Below are 11,959 nucleotides of genomic sequence, written 5' to 3'. Positions count from 1 at the left end.
CTGACCACTGTTCCTAAAAAGTGGAGTGAAAAGAGGGAAAAATTAAACTGATTTTTTGGTAGTGAGATAGCTAGAAATCTAATGGAAATAACTTCTGTACGCACATTGCGGGGTTTTCCCCCCGGTAATGAATACAGCATGTTAACTGCTTCGAGTGAAAATATGTACCATGACAGAGGAGAAACGGGATCCAGCCACTATTGCAAACTAATTTTAAGTAGCGCCTGGAATTTTTGGATAATATAGAAGTTTCTTCTTCACAGCAGTGAGGAGCTCAGCTCCGCAGCCTGTGTGCGGCCGCCCGGACAAGCAGCCTGCCCGGCAGCCCGTTGGGAAGGTCTTGTTCTCTTATGGGTTTACTGTATGGGTTAGGGTGGGAAAAAGTGTTTCTTACAAGCCTAGAAAACTAGTTGTTGAATTATTATTTTTTTTTAATTTATTTAATATTTCATGCCACAATGATGCATTTTTAAATACACTAGGGACTTGAAAGCCTGTTGTTCTGTAATTAACATAAGGTAAGAAAAAAAGATCATGTCATCAGTGTTATGTGTTTTGAGGTTTGGTTTGGGGTATTTTTATCACTTTAGGCCCAGTGAGCTCTGATACCCAGCCCCTTCTGCCATGGGTTGGGCATTCCCAGCCCCACTCGACATCACTGATTTATATTTTGAGTCTGTAGACCTTTGCTAGGAAACGCTGTGCCGTGGCTACGCTGGCTGTAACGCCGATAGCAGTGCTAGCCCAAGCTCCTCTGCTTCTAACAGTGCAGACCTCTTTTTCTTTTTCCTTTTTTTTTTTTTTTCTTTTTTCCGGGGAGGGGGGAATTCTTCTTGCTTCATCTTCCCGCTATTGCCAAGCTGCTGTAATTCATTCTCCATGCTGAGACTATGGTTGCTTTGGGTTAGCAGGATCCGGGCCAGTCTGGTGGTGTGCAATAAACAGCTTCAAACATGCATTGCTTAGACTGCCCAATCATCTAAATAAGCATTGGGGACCTTAATGTGCAAAGTGCTGCTTCACAGCAATTCCTGAATTGGAAGAAACTTCCTCATTTTTAAATTTTTTTTTAAATTTTCCCCAGGAGCCTCTTTTTGCCACAAGGATGTGTGGGTGTGAGCAGTGCAGTGCTGATGCCTGGAATGGGACAGGCTGGGATCAGGGGAAGGATAAAAAAGTTCAGGGTGAAAGCCTTGCTGAACCAAGGGCAGATCTTGAGCAAGGCAGGATTTTACCCCTGTGTTTGGCCATTCTCTCTAAATCCCAACCTTACAGCGGTAGCGAGGGTTCAGTGCCTGCCACGTAATCCCACCGTGCTTCCCAGCCTCCCTGGCAGGGCCCAGACGTGTTGGCGTGGACACAACCGGGTGCTTGCAAAACCCAATGGATTGTTTCCGCTGACTCTCACAAGGTTCATTGGCCCCAGGAAATCTGGGGAACTGTCTTGATTCTCCCAGTTGGACTTTGAGCACAGGTGACCGTACCTGAGTGAGGAGCGGTTCCTCCAGCACATCCCCATCAGCTGCGTTGGGTTGGAATGAGCATATCCTAAAGCTCAGTTGTGTTCTCTGGGATGGCTTTGCCAAGCAGCTTTCCCATGAGATTTTGCTTTCTCAATGTTAAAAAAATATTAAAATCAACTATTGACTTTGCATTGCATTGCACTTAAGCGAGTGGGGACTTTTAATGGTCCCCTCAACACTAGCACAGGGTTCAGTGCCCCCGTGGGTGTTGTAGCAGCTCCCCATGGCATATTGCCTTAGCTGCTGTGCAGTGTTTGAAAGAAAATGGCCCCAAAAAAGAAGGGCTGGACGGCTATAATCAGTCAGCAAGGCCCTTGTGTTTGCATGGGATCATTCCTTTAGATCTGAGGAGGGTTGAGTTGTTCAAACAGATGGCAAAGATTATTCGTGTTGCTGGGGTTTCAGTGTGCTGCTCTGTTTCAAGCATGTTGCCCGATATGACGCACGTGACAAGTTCTTCCCAGCACGACGCTGGGGGGGGGACGACATTGTCTGCCGTGATCGGGTTTCATGGCCTCACCTGTTGGGCTGCTGAACTTTTCAAAGTTGACCATGCATTGGGGGTGACTTATGTGGATGGTGGATCTGCCTGGTTAATCGCGTTAGCGCGGCACCGCGCGGCGTGCCGGGGAACGTTGTGCTGCTTCTTGGCATGAAAATGATGGGAATGAAAACCCACGGGCTCAACTTTGGGTTTGGGATTTATTAGGTTTTTTTCTTTTCAAGTGGGCCATGGCAAATGTCTGTAACACACACCAAGCTTTGGATACCTCAAGGCGTTTCCAGTGAAGGCTTTGTTTTTAAAAGCATCCAGCAAGCCCCTTATACAGTGGCTATAAAAACTCTACCTGAACCATTGTTCTTTTGAGCTGTATGTCCAACCTGGCCTGATGATGGACTTGTCTTACCATCAGGCCTCGCTTGCTAAACTGTTCTGTCTACTTGAGTCTGGATTCAGTGCTATTAATCCATCCCAAGTAGGAACAAGTCTAATTTAACGATCATTCAGTGTGAGCATTCGTGTCTTCTGGTGGTGTGACCATGGGTGATCAATGGGTTCAGGGAATAATGAATTGGCCAGGGATGTGCGGGACGGTTAACATATGGGCTCAAAGAACAACAAATAGCTGGGCACATTATTTCAGTGGTGTAATTAGGAGGTCAGGGGCTATCAGCTGCTACCTGTTGTCACCATGTGGTGTGAGAGGAGGGGCTGGAGGAGAGGCTTCTTCCTTGGCTTGTGAAATGACTAAGTGCTGCGCTGGGTCCTGACTTGCTGCTAATGACTGTACCGGGGCTTGCCCATGCAGTTGCAATTTCAGGTCTTTCAGCAGCTTGCTATGTGTTTCTTAATTACTTCGCGAGAAACACCATGTGCTTTTTAAAGGAGCTCAGCGCAGCGGCCGTCACCAGCAGCAGCTGGAAGGCAACTGAGTAAATGGACCTTATCTTGACTTTCTTGATGGAAACAAGGGCTCCCATGATGAAACGTATTGATTATCAGCAGGCTCAGAGGGCAGGTGGGGTTAATTCAAGGCAGGAGTTTATTGGTGGTGTAGCTGTGCCGTTACGGAGTCACTCCTGGATGAGAGGCGCTTGCAACGTGCCCAGAGACACGTCAGGAGGGACATCGCACCATGCCATGGGTGAGATGAGAAGAGGAAGCCAAGGTTAAGAGCACAGCCACTCTCTCTTGAGCATCTCTCTGCCTGGGGATGTCAGCAACTGCTCTGACTTCAGTTTGTCCGTAAAAGTGACAGCGTGGGGAGAAGAGTGACACCTCTCCTGGTGCCATGTTGGCTTCAAGCATTCCCCATGGTGGTTTTCATCTCTGTAATAGCTCTGAAGAGAGAGGAGGAAGGTGGACTTGGTGATTTTGCATGTGGTGTCCTTGTACTCGGAGGGGGCGAGGGTTGTCGGGGGGTGAGGGGGAAGCTGTGAGCTGGCTTGCTTGGCTGCTGACCTGCAAGATTTTGCATCCCGGCTCTGTGACCACATGTGCTATCAGGAGTCATTCAGAGAGGATCAGAAACTTGGGTGGCTGGGGGTTTAAATAATGCTGGTGAAAGTGTTAGAGGAAAATAGGTGTAGAAGTGCTGTAGGCAGAAGACCTCACACTGATTTCTGGTGAATGAATAATTCAATTTTTTTAATTTCTTCTGTTAAAATATGTGAGCATGGCAGTGTCCTGCCACATGGTGGGTAGCATGGAGAGAGAACTTTATTTAGAGAAAAATAATGCTGTGATCTGCTAAATGCTTTACATCTGCATTAACCTCAGAAACGTCCTGGAACTAGTGTGCTTCAAAATCAGTTTTGTTTTCTCCTCACCCTACAGAAAAGAGAAGGAGAAAGAACATCTCTACTGAGGGATGCTGTGACTTAGCAGTGGCTTCAAGGGAGTCATGGCACTTTATGGCACTGAAGGATCTGACCCAGAATTTAATTTACAGCTGGTCTTGGGTGCAGAGTCACGCATGGCTAACCCTGCTCTCCGCGTGGCTTTGTACAGCGTCGCCCAAGGAGCTCGGCTCTGCTGACCTTTGCTGGAGGGGAGCGGTCCTCCCTTGTCCTCGCTTTCTTGTAAGCCTTGTGCTGCTAAACTTTGTAAAACCGGAGCTGTAATCTTGCCAGTTCTTCCACCTAGTACTGCTGGGGAGTTCTGCAAATCCACCAAAGTGGGTAGTTTATAATAAAAGCAAGTGGTTGTAACCTCTCCCTTGAATTGGCACGGCCTCTCCCCTCCAGTACATGTTTCTGACAGCACAGCAGGCAGCTCTTCCAGAAGAAAGTGAGAATTGTGCATGGGCTTTCATTTTATATGCCGATGTATAATATTATAGGTGAATGTATATATTTTATACATCCCTTGCTGAAAGTGAATGCAAAGCCAAATCCTGTGTTGCCACAACCACGGTCCGACAGTACTGAGCGTGGCTGGAGTGAAAACACGGATTCTCTTTAATAAATATACTTGTCATGTGAGAAATTGGCTCTATGAGGAGGTGAGTCTTCAGCAACCTGCTGGTGGCCAGCACTGGACCAGGTCCCTGAACTTGGCTGTTGAATGCAGTCCAAAGCCCTGCCTGGGGGAGGGCTCCAGGATCAGGTCCTTGGCACGTGACTGTGGGACTGTGAGCGCAAAAAACATCTCCACAGAAGCCGAAGTCCCTTACAGTGATTAACTTCGATAAAGCAGCTGGACAACCTTTACATTAAAGCCCTGAGCTTGCAGCCTGTTTTGAGTATCAAATGCAAACTTGTCTTAAAACTTGAAAGTCTACGAAGTCCAGGTGAGTGGCACGTGAAGAAGTAAGAAATCTTTAGAAAACTGCTGATTTGGTGAAAGAGTGATTAAATGTGGGAAAAGCAGAAAGCACTGGCACTACACTGGGGTTAAACTGCATTAATATTTTTGGTTTGGAGCCGGGTCTGTCAGGCTGCAGCGGGCGGCTGAGCCTGGGCGATGCTGTGGCTCAGTGCAGGGATCTTCCCGTCACTAGGGGGAGGACAAAACCCCGGCGTTTTATTAATAAAGTGCTTTGCTGTTTCATTGAGCTATTCAACATTTGTTTGAAAACTGGCAAGGCCTGCAGCTTTGGCATGCCTTCGGTTTGTTTGGTTTTTTTTTTTTTTTTTGAAAGGTATATTAGACTTGGAATGAAAGCAGGAGGTGCTGGAGTAAACAGCGGGAGCGTCGCAGCCCTTCGGCCCCCGCGGAGGCTGAGCATGGTCCTCAGCTGGTTTATACACAGGGCTGAGAGCCCAGCTGCTACGTGTGGATTGCAGAGGGACCCCGTGGTTTGCTGTGCCCCGTGTCTCTGCATGTCGAGGTGAAGGTGATGACGAGATGCCATGCCTCTGCTCCGACCTCTGCACCCACCTCTGGTGCCACATTTAGCCGGCTCGGAGCCAGCCCCCTGAGCACTGGAGCTGTCTCCATCTTCCATGGGTGGGTTGAGATGGAGGAAGCTCCTGAAGGTCTTGCCTGGGAGCAGCGGGGCAGTGGGCTTGGGGTAAACACCCCTGAGCTTCTGCCCTGGCTTCACCACGGCTGGACTGCGTGAGGGAGCTGCCTAAGAGCCAGCCAGCCTGAGCATTGCCCCTTCTCGAGGAAGGGCTTGGCAAAGTCTCTCTCCTTCCTTCTTCCCCAGTGCTGTGCGTTGAACTTGTTGCAACTTAACACAAAGCTTGTAGCCGTTTTTTTTTTTTTCTTTTTAATTTCCCTCTTGAGCTGGTCTGGTAGCTAATGAGCCTTGGGCTGTCTGCATGGCATTTTGAAAAGCAGAGGGAAGAGCTCATACGGGGTGTTGAGCAGTGAACGAAGCCTTGGGAGAAGATAGCAGCCTTGCCAAAGCAGAAGTGGAATAGCCGGTTAGGGTTTCAACCTGGGTTTGCTGCAAGCCGAGAGGGGCCGGGAGCTGCTGTCTGCTCTGAAGCCTCGTAATTAGAGGCTGGCGCGGGCCGGACAGCCGGACGCGCCGGAGGAGCCGCCTGCCCCGCGCAAGTGTCTGGGCGCACACCGGCGCCTTGGCCGGCTGCCCTGGCTGCACCGCGGCTGCTGGCTCCCCCCAGAGACAATTTCAAGGTCACACTGCTAAATGCAGTGTAATAATTAATTAAACTATATATAAACAGCAAGCTCATGTGGTCCTAAAGCAGATTAAGAGCCTGGGAGTTTCCTCTCGCTCGCCTTCCTCTCCACAATCTTCTCCTTCCTGGGTTCCTCTGCGGGTGAGCCCTGCAGTTGTTGCACGCTCAGCCGTCCCAGCAAGGCTGACCAGTTGGGTTCAGCAGCTGCACAGCTGGGTCTGAGCCCAAAAATGATGCGGGCAGAGCAATGCCTGCTCTAGGGATTTCCTGGCTCACCCCGTTCCGCCATCAAACCCCGTCCTCACGCTGATGCTGGAGGAAAGGACACGTTCAACATCTCTGCCCTCCCAGTGGGGATCGCTTCACCCTATGTTGGTGCCTGATACTGGGAATAATCTAGTGCTGGGAATAGCTACTGGAGTTTGCCTTCAGCAACAGGTGTTTCAAGACTCCTGTTGCTTTGAGGGTCCATATAGCAAGAGCTGAGCTGCATATTTTGTTCCCTGTTGTGGTGGTGGGGAAACTTTAGTGTGGGGTTAAAAACTCCACAGAAAGCACATGTGTATGGAGTTTGCATGGAGGTGGAAGAATAAACTGGGCTGGGTTTCCTGGAAGAGCTACAGCAACTTAAAGTTTGTAATGAGGCTTGAAACTAACCCCAAACAATGGCTTGCCTTGCAACTCCTGGGGGGTAGAGGTTTGTATGGAATCAAAACTGATGCTCTCTTACGGAGGTGCAAGAGAAAAAAAACCCAAAGTGGTCAAAACTCAACTCACTCCAAACCCCAGAAGTAAAAATTATGGGATAATGTTTAGTTTAAACTCTGGGTTACTTTTAATATAGCTGCAGAAACACCCCAGGAAAATTAAAAATCATGTTTCTTAAGAATCAAGTGTAGGTGATCTGTGCTGTTGAGGCAGTTGGAGAGGAGCAGAGCAGCTTTCAGCAGTTCCAGATCAGTCCAGTTTTGCAATTGGGGCACAAACATACCGTGAACCCATGAACAAAGTCTGATCCTTGACTTTACACACTGAAATCCTTGGAAAACCAAACAGGAGTTTGGTTGGAACTCCTTGGAAAAACTCCAGGAGTAGTGGGAGAGTGAGTGTCGGGACTGCCCACGCTTGTGCCGGGGCCTCCTCTGCTGCTTCCCAGACCATCTCCTCATGCATGCCCAGTTGACCAAGGGCCACCACCAGGGATGGAGACTGGTGGGGAGAGGTGCCAAGGGTTGCTGGGCTCCATGCAAGAGGTTGTGTTTGGGTAATGTGGTCTGTCCAGCTCCAGCTCCCTGGGTCTCTGAGGCAGAGCTGGCTTGTCTCAGTTTCCAAGCGCCAGGCTGTATCTACATCCAGGAAATGGAGGCAGAGAGAAAAGACTTTGTGAAGGCTCACAATGGAGTCCTGAATCAGTTCAGTCTGGGTTGGAGGGGGCCGGGCTGTCTTTTTGGGAACCCAAGGGTGTAGAGATCAAAGGTGCGGGTGAGTCAATTACAATTCACATTTGGTTCATCCATATGTTTGGGTATTTGAAAGGCTTCAATAGTAACCCATTTTATATCTCTTATGCCCATTGATTTGTTAATCTGACACTTGGTTTCATCTGAATAACAATAGCTCTCATTCAGAGTCCTCAGTGTTCAGGAAAAAGTCATTTCACTTGGGTTGTGCTCCAAGGCCTTAGCAGACCAGCCCACTGTGCTCTTTGTGTAGCAGGGTTTGAAGGACTATGGGATAATTCAGCCCCAACGCCGGCTCTAGAAGGAAATTGGCTCTCAGTGGAAACAGGGTGGGATGCTGTAGGTTGCAGCCGGGTTTTGGCACATGTGGTTTTGCTCCATAAGGTCCTTTCTGGTTGCCACTGTAGCCGTGGACCTGCCATCGCAGCCTGTGGGGTGTGAAGAGGTGGGCAGGGTCGCAGAGAAAGACAACCCAAGGAGTCAGGAGTGGAGAGCAAGCATGGAGAGCTCTCTTAAATACAGCCTGAGCAAATGCACTGGGCTAGATCAAGTCATTGGTATGGCGATGTGAAGTCTCTAATTACATGAATACCTTTTTAATTAGAAGCAGTGCTTTGCATCTGTTGTTCTTGCAGCAGAGCATCTCCACCAGCTGAGCCTGCTTTTTAAAGAGCTCTTGACTGTATTTCTTTGACTGTTTATGACCACATCATGATCCCATGTAATGACTGGGGCAGGAGGGGAGTCTGCAGACAGACCTGCTCCTTCATGTTTTCCTAATTGGTGCCTGTCTCCCTCCTTCGCTGGGAATTTCACTCCTTCCCAAGGCTGGTTTGGTTCCTTCTGCTCTATCCTGAGTCCTGCAACATTGCTGGGGACCCACCTTGGGACATAGTGGCACCATGAACCCGTGCTTGATTGCCTCAATGGGCATGCTGCTTTTGTCCTTAATTTTATTTTCCATCTTTGATGTTTGGTGTGAGGGGTGAAAAGAATGGGGAGAGACTCAGGAGGCTCATACTAGCCCCATTCTGGACAAGTGTGTCTCGTTCACTGTCCTGGTCTGTTTACCATGGAGCAATCTTAATTTCCAGTGCTACTCCTTTACAAGTGTAAATCACAAATCCATTAACAAATGAGTTAAGGTGACAACTCCTTTGTGTTAACATGCATTTAGGGATCAGTACTGAGAGGATCACTGGTGTATTAATTTGCCTGGCCTTTTGTTCCAGCGGGTAGCAAATAAAGCTCATCTCTAGATTACTGATGATTCAAGTTATGGTTGGTGCCACCCCTCCTTTGCTGGGAAGGAGACAGGAGACTTCTCGAAATCAGTTGGGTAGCCTATCTTGGAATAAAGTCTAAACCAATTTTAAATTCTTGACCCACTTGATGGGATGATCAGGGTCATGTGCAGCCAGCTGGGGAGTACTTGGTTGGGGTGCTTCCCACATCGCTGCTCCTCCTCTGATGAGTTTGTTCTTCACTGCCATTACTGGCCACGGGAAGGGTGACCAGACCTCTGGTGGTCAGAGGGGGCATCCCCTTATCTTTGAGAGTCGAGGAGGAACCTCAGTGCTGCGCAGTTCTGTGGCTGGTTAGGGTGTTGCTAAAGAGGCGGGTGCAGCCATGCAGCTGGGGTTTAGCAGCATCACTTGCCCTGTGTTAGGAACATTATCAAAATTATGCATTATCAAAAAGGGCAGAAAAAATTTGTGACTTTCTTTTTTCCACAGTGAAAATAGGAAGCTGGTTGCTTTCTAAGCTGTCGTTTTGAAGGCCTCTGCTGTTCAGGTGGTGCTGGATGCCTGTGGGATCCCTTTAAGTGGAGGTGGATTCCCAGAGATCATCCTGCATGGCTTTTTTGAAGATCTGTAGATGTACATCTGTCCCAAGGCTTGTTTCAAGGCTGCCCTGGCCCTGCCATGCTGAGAGCTCCCTTCCCACGTGCTGCGGAGGAGCTGGCAAGCTCTGCCTCAGCTGTGACGTGGAAGATGCTCCAAGGACTGTCAGTGCCTGGAGGAAAGTGCTGCTGGGTGAACAAAGCAGTTTCCCTGCTCCCCTCCCTGCTTTGCTGTGCCCACGGTGAGGAAGAGGAGCAGGAGCAGAGCTGTCACCTGGCTGACACTGGCACCTTTGGGGGCTTTTAACCCAGCACAGTGGTTTAAGGCCCCCTCTGTCATGTCCTACCCTGAGGGCAGATGAATTGCTGGGTGTGTGCCCCCCACATCAGTTATGAACCGAGGGGTGCGGTCTGGGGCATCGCTCAGGGCAGAAAGGGGCTCCGGGGCTTATCAGGAGGCTTTCTCCTCTAATCGCAGCTGTAAAGCCCCAGCACAGGAAGGCTGGGCTTGATTAGGAGAAATGTGTGTCAGGGTGGCAAGCAAAGCCCTCCCTGTGCAAACTCTGGGCCACTTGTGCGAGTGGTTAACAAAGGGCGGCATTATCAGCGTGACTTGTTACCTGCCTGAGCAGGCACACAGATTAAGGCATTAATTTCTGTGTTTGGATGAAAACACAAAAGACCTCTCAGCGGGGCTGTGATTTATGAACGTGACAATAGGGGAACGTGGTCCTGCCCATATCTCTCTGGGTCAGTTTTGTTCAGTGGCTGTTGACTTGTGCAACGTTTAGTTTGGGGTTGGCTCTTTGGTTAGTGGGTTGGTTTGTTTGGTCTTTCCCCCCCCCCCCCAGGGGAGAGAGACAAAGTGGGAAGGGGTGCTGCAGTTCATCTCCTTGTAGTCCTGTCCTGGGTGGAAATTTGTTGGGTGTCTCTGAGTGTTCAGCTTTGGTGTACCAGGATCAGCCGCCCACATCCAGCAGCTGCTGGTCGTTAAAGGGAGGCTGCTGCAATAGTCACTGTGTGTTTGCTTAACTAGAAAGTTAATTTATAAGTATGTGCCATAAAAATCCATATAAACCCTATGGACCCCCATCCTAGAATGGACCCAACGAGGGGTTACTTCTCTTGAACCAACCCCTTTTCTGGGAAGCTTCTTCCTATTGCAGCATGGCAACAGCAACACTGCAGCGGTCGCCATACAGCTGACTAGTGGGTATGTGAAGCGACCATCTCCCCCTGCATTAGCTGCACCAGACGGGCCCTTTGGGTACAGAGATGTACTCTGCTTGCTGGGCTCACCACCACCAGCATGTGGCATAATGGGTCCCTGGAAGAGCAGGTGCTGTAGGGATAAGGCTGATGGGATAACCTCCCATGGGCTACCTGGATTAGGAATAGCTCCTGGTGTCCTAGCTGGGGCCAGGAGCCCTGTGGTGCTCCAGTGTGACAGATGGTGGGTAGTGGGGTGCTGTGGGTGACAGGGTGTCCCATACCAGGTGCAGGGTCCAGCCCCCCGGTGCATCCCTTTGGGGGAACTAGGCGGATGTTCAGCTTCACGTGCAGTAATGGGCGGTTCGGCTCTTGGACGAGGCATGATGCTGCTTGGTTTGGGCATCTAATTCTTGAAACACCCAGTGCTTCAGGAGCACCAGGTGACGGCCAGCAAACTGCACATGATCTGCAGTGCCAGCTCTGTGCACCTCAGCGCCTGCTTCTGCCTCCCCCAAATCCCAGATCCCCACATCCATGGGGTTTAACCCGATGAAGATTGCTCCCTTTGCTGCAAGGAAACATTTTCCCAAGACCTATGATGAGGAGAGATGTCTGTAAGACTGGTGAGTAGCAGTGCCTGCAGGGTTTTAACGTCTTTGAGAGGATTAGTGCCGTTGCTACAAATTAAGAGAGCAAATGGGTGGGTGTGGGAGCAGTCTGGGGCTATGTACTCTGTGCTGGGCTGGCGGGTTTGTTGCTGATGACTGAATGCCACCGGCACTGGCTGATGCTCCTGCCACGCTGATGGTTGTGGCTGAGCCTTGATGGCAGAGAAGGGGTGAGAGGGAAGAGGCTCAGGAAGAGACTGTGGGGCGAGCAGTGGCCACGAGTGCCATGTGGACATGGCTGAGCTGTTGCAAGAGAGCTGACAGCAAGTGGTGGGCTTCGTGATGGGAGTTGTGGAACAACCCGGCTGTTCTCCTGCTGGAGCTGAGGCCAAACCCCCAAGATCAGGGTCTCTGGGGTTGGCTGAAGCCAAGTGACAGCTGTGTTTGCCCCACGTCCTCGGCTGCAGGAGACACTTCTGTCAGCTGGGTACTGTGGATGTGGTACCACAGCACCAACTCTGGTCTCTTTATCTGCTTTTAAGCCTATTCCAAGCCAGGCTTCCTTTGGTTAAGCCTACTCTGAGCTAGCAAAAGCCTTACAAGAGCTGTATTTTGGGTTTTGCCTTTTTTCTTTCTTTCTTTCTTTCTTTCTTTCTTTCTTTCTTTCTTTCTTTCTTTCTTTCTTTCTTTCTTTCTTTCTTTCTTTCTTTCTTTCTTTCT

Source organism: Athene cunicularia, assembly GCF_003259725.1.
Source record: "Athene cunicularia isolate RWA chromosome 18 unlocalized genomic scaffold, athCun1 chr18_part1, whole genome shotgun sequence".
Classification (NCBI taxonomy): Eukaryota; Metazoa; Chordata; class Aves; order Strigiformes; family Strigidae; genus Athene; species Athene cunicularia.
Note: the sequence above shows the minus strand (reverse complement) of the source record.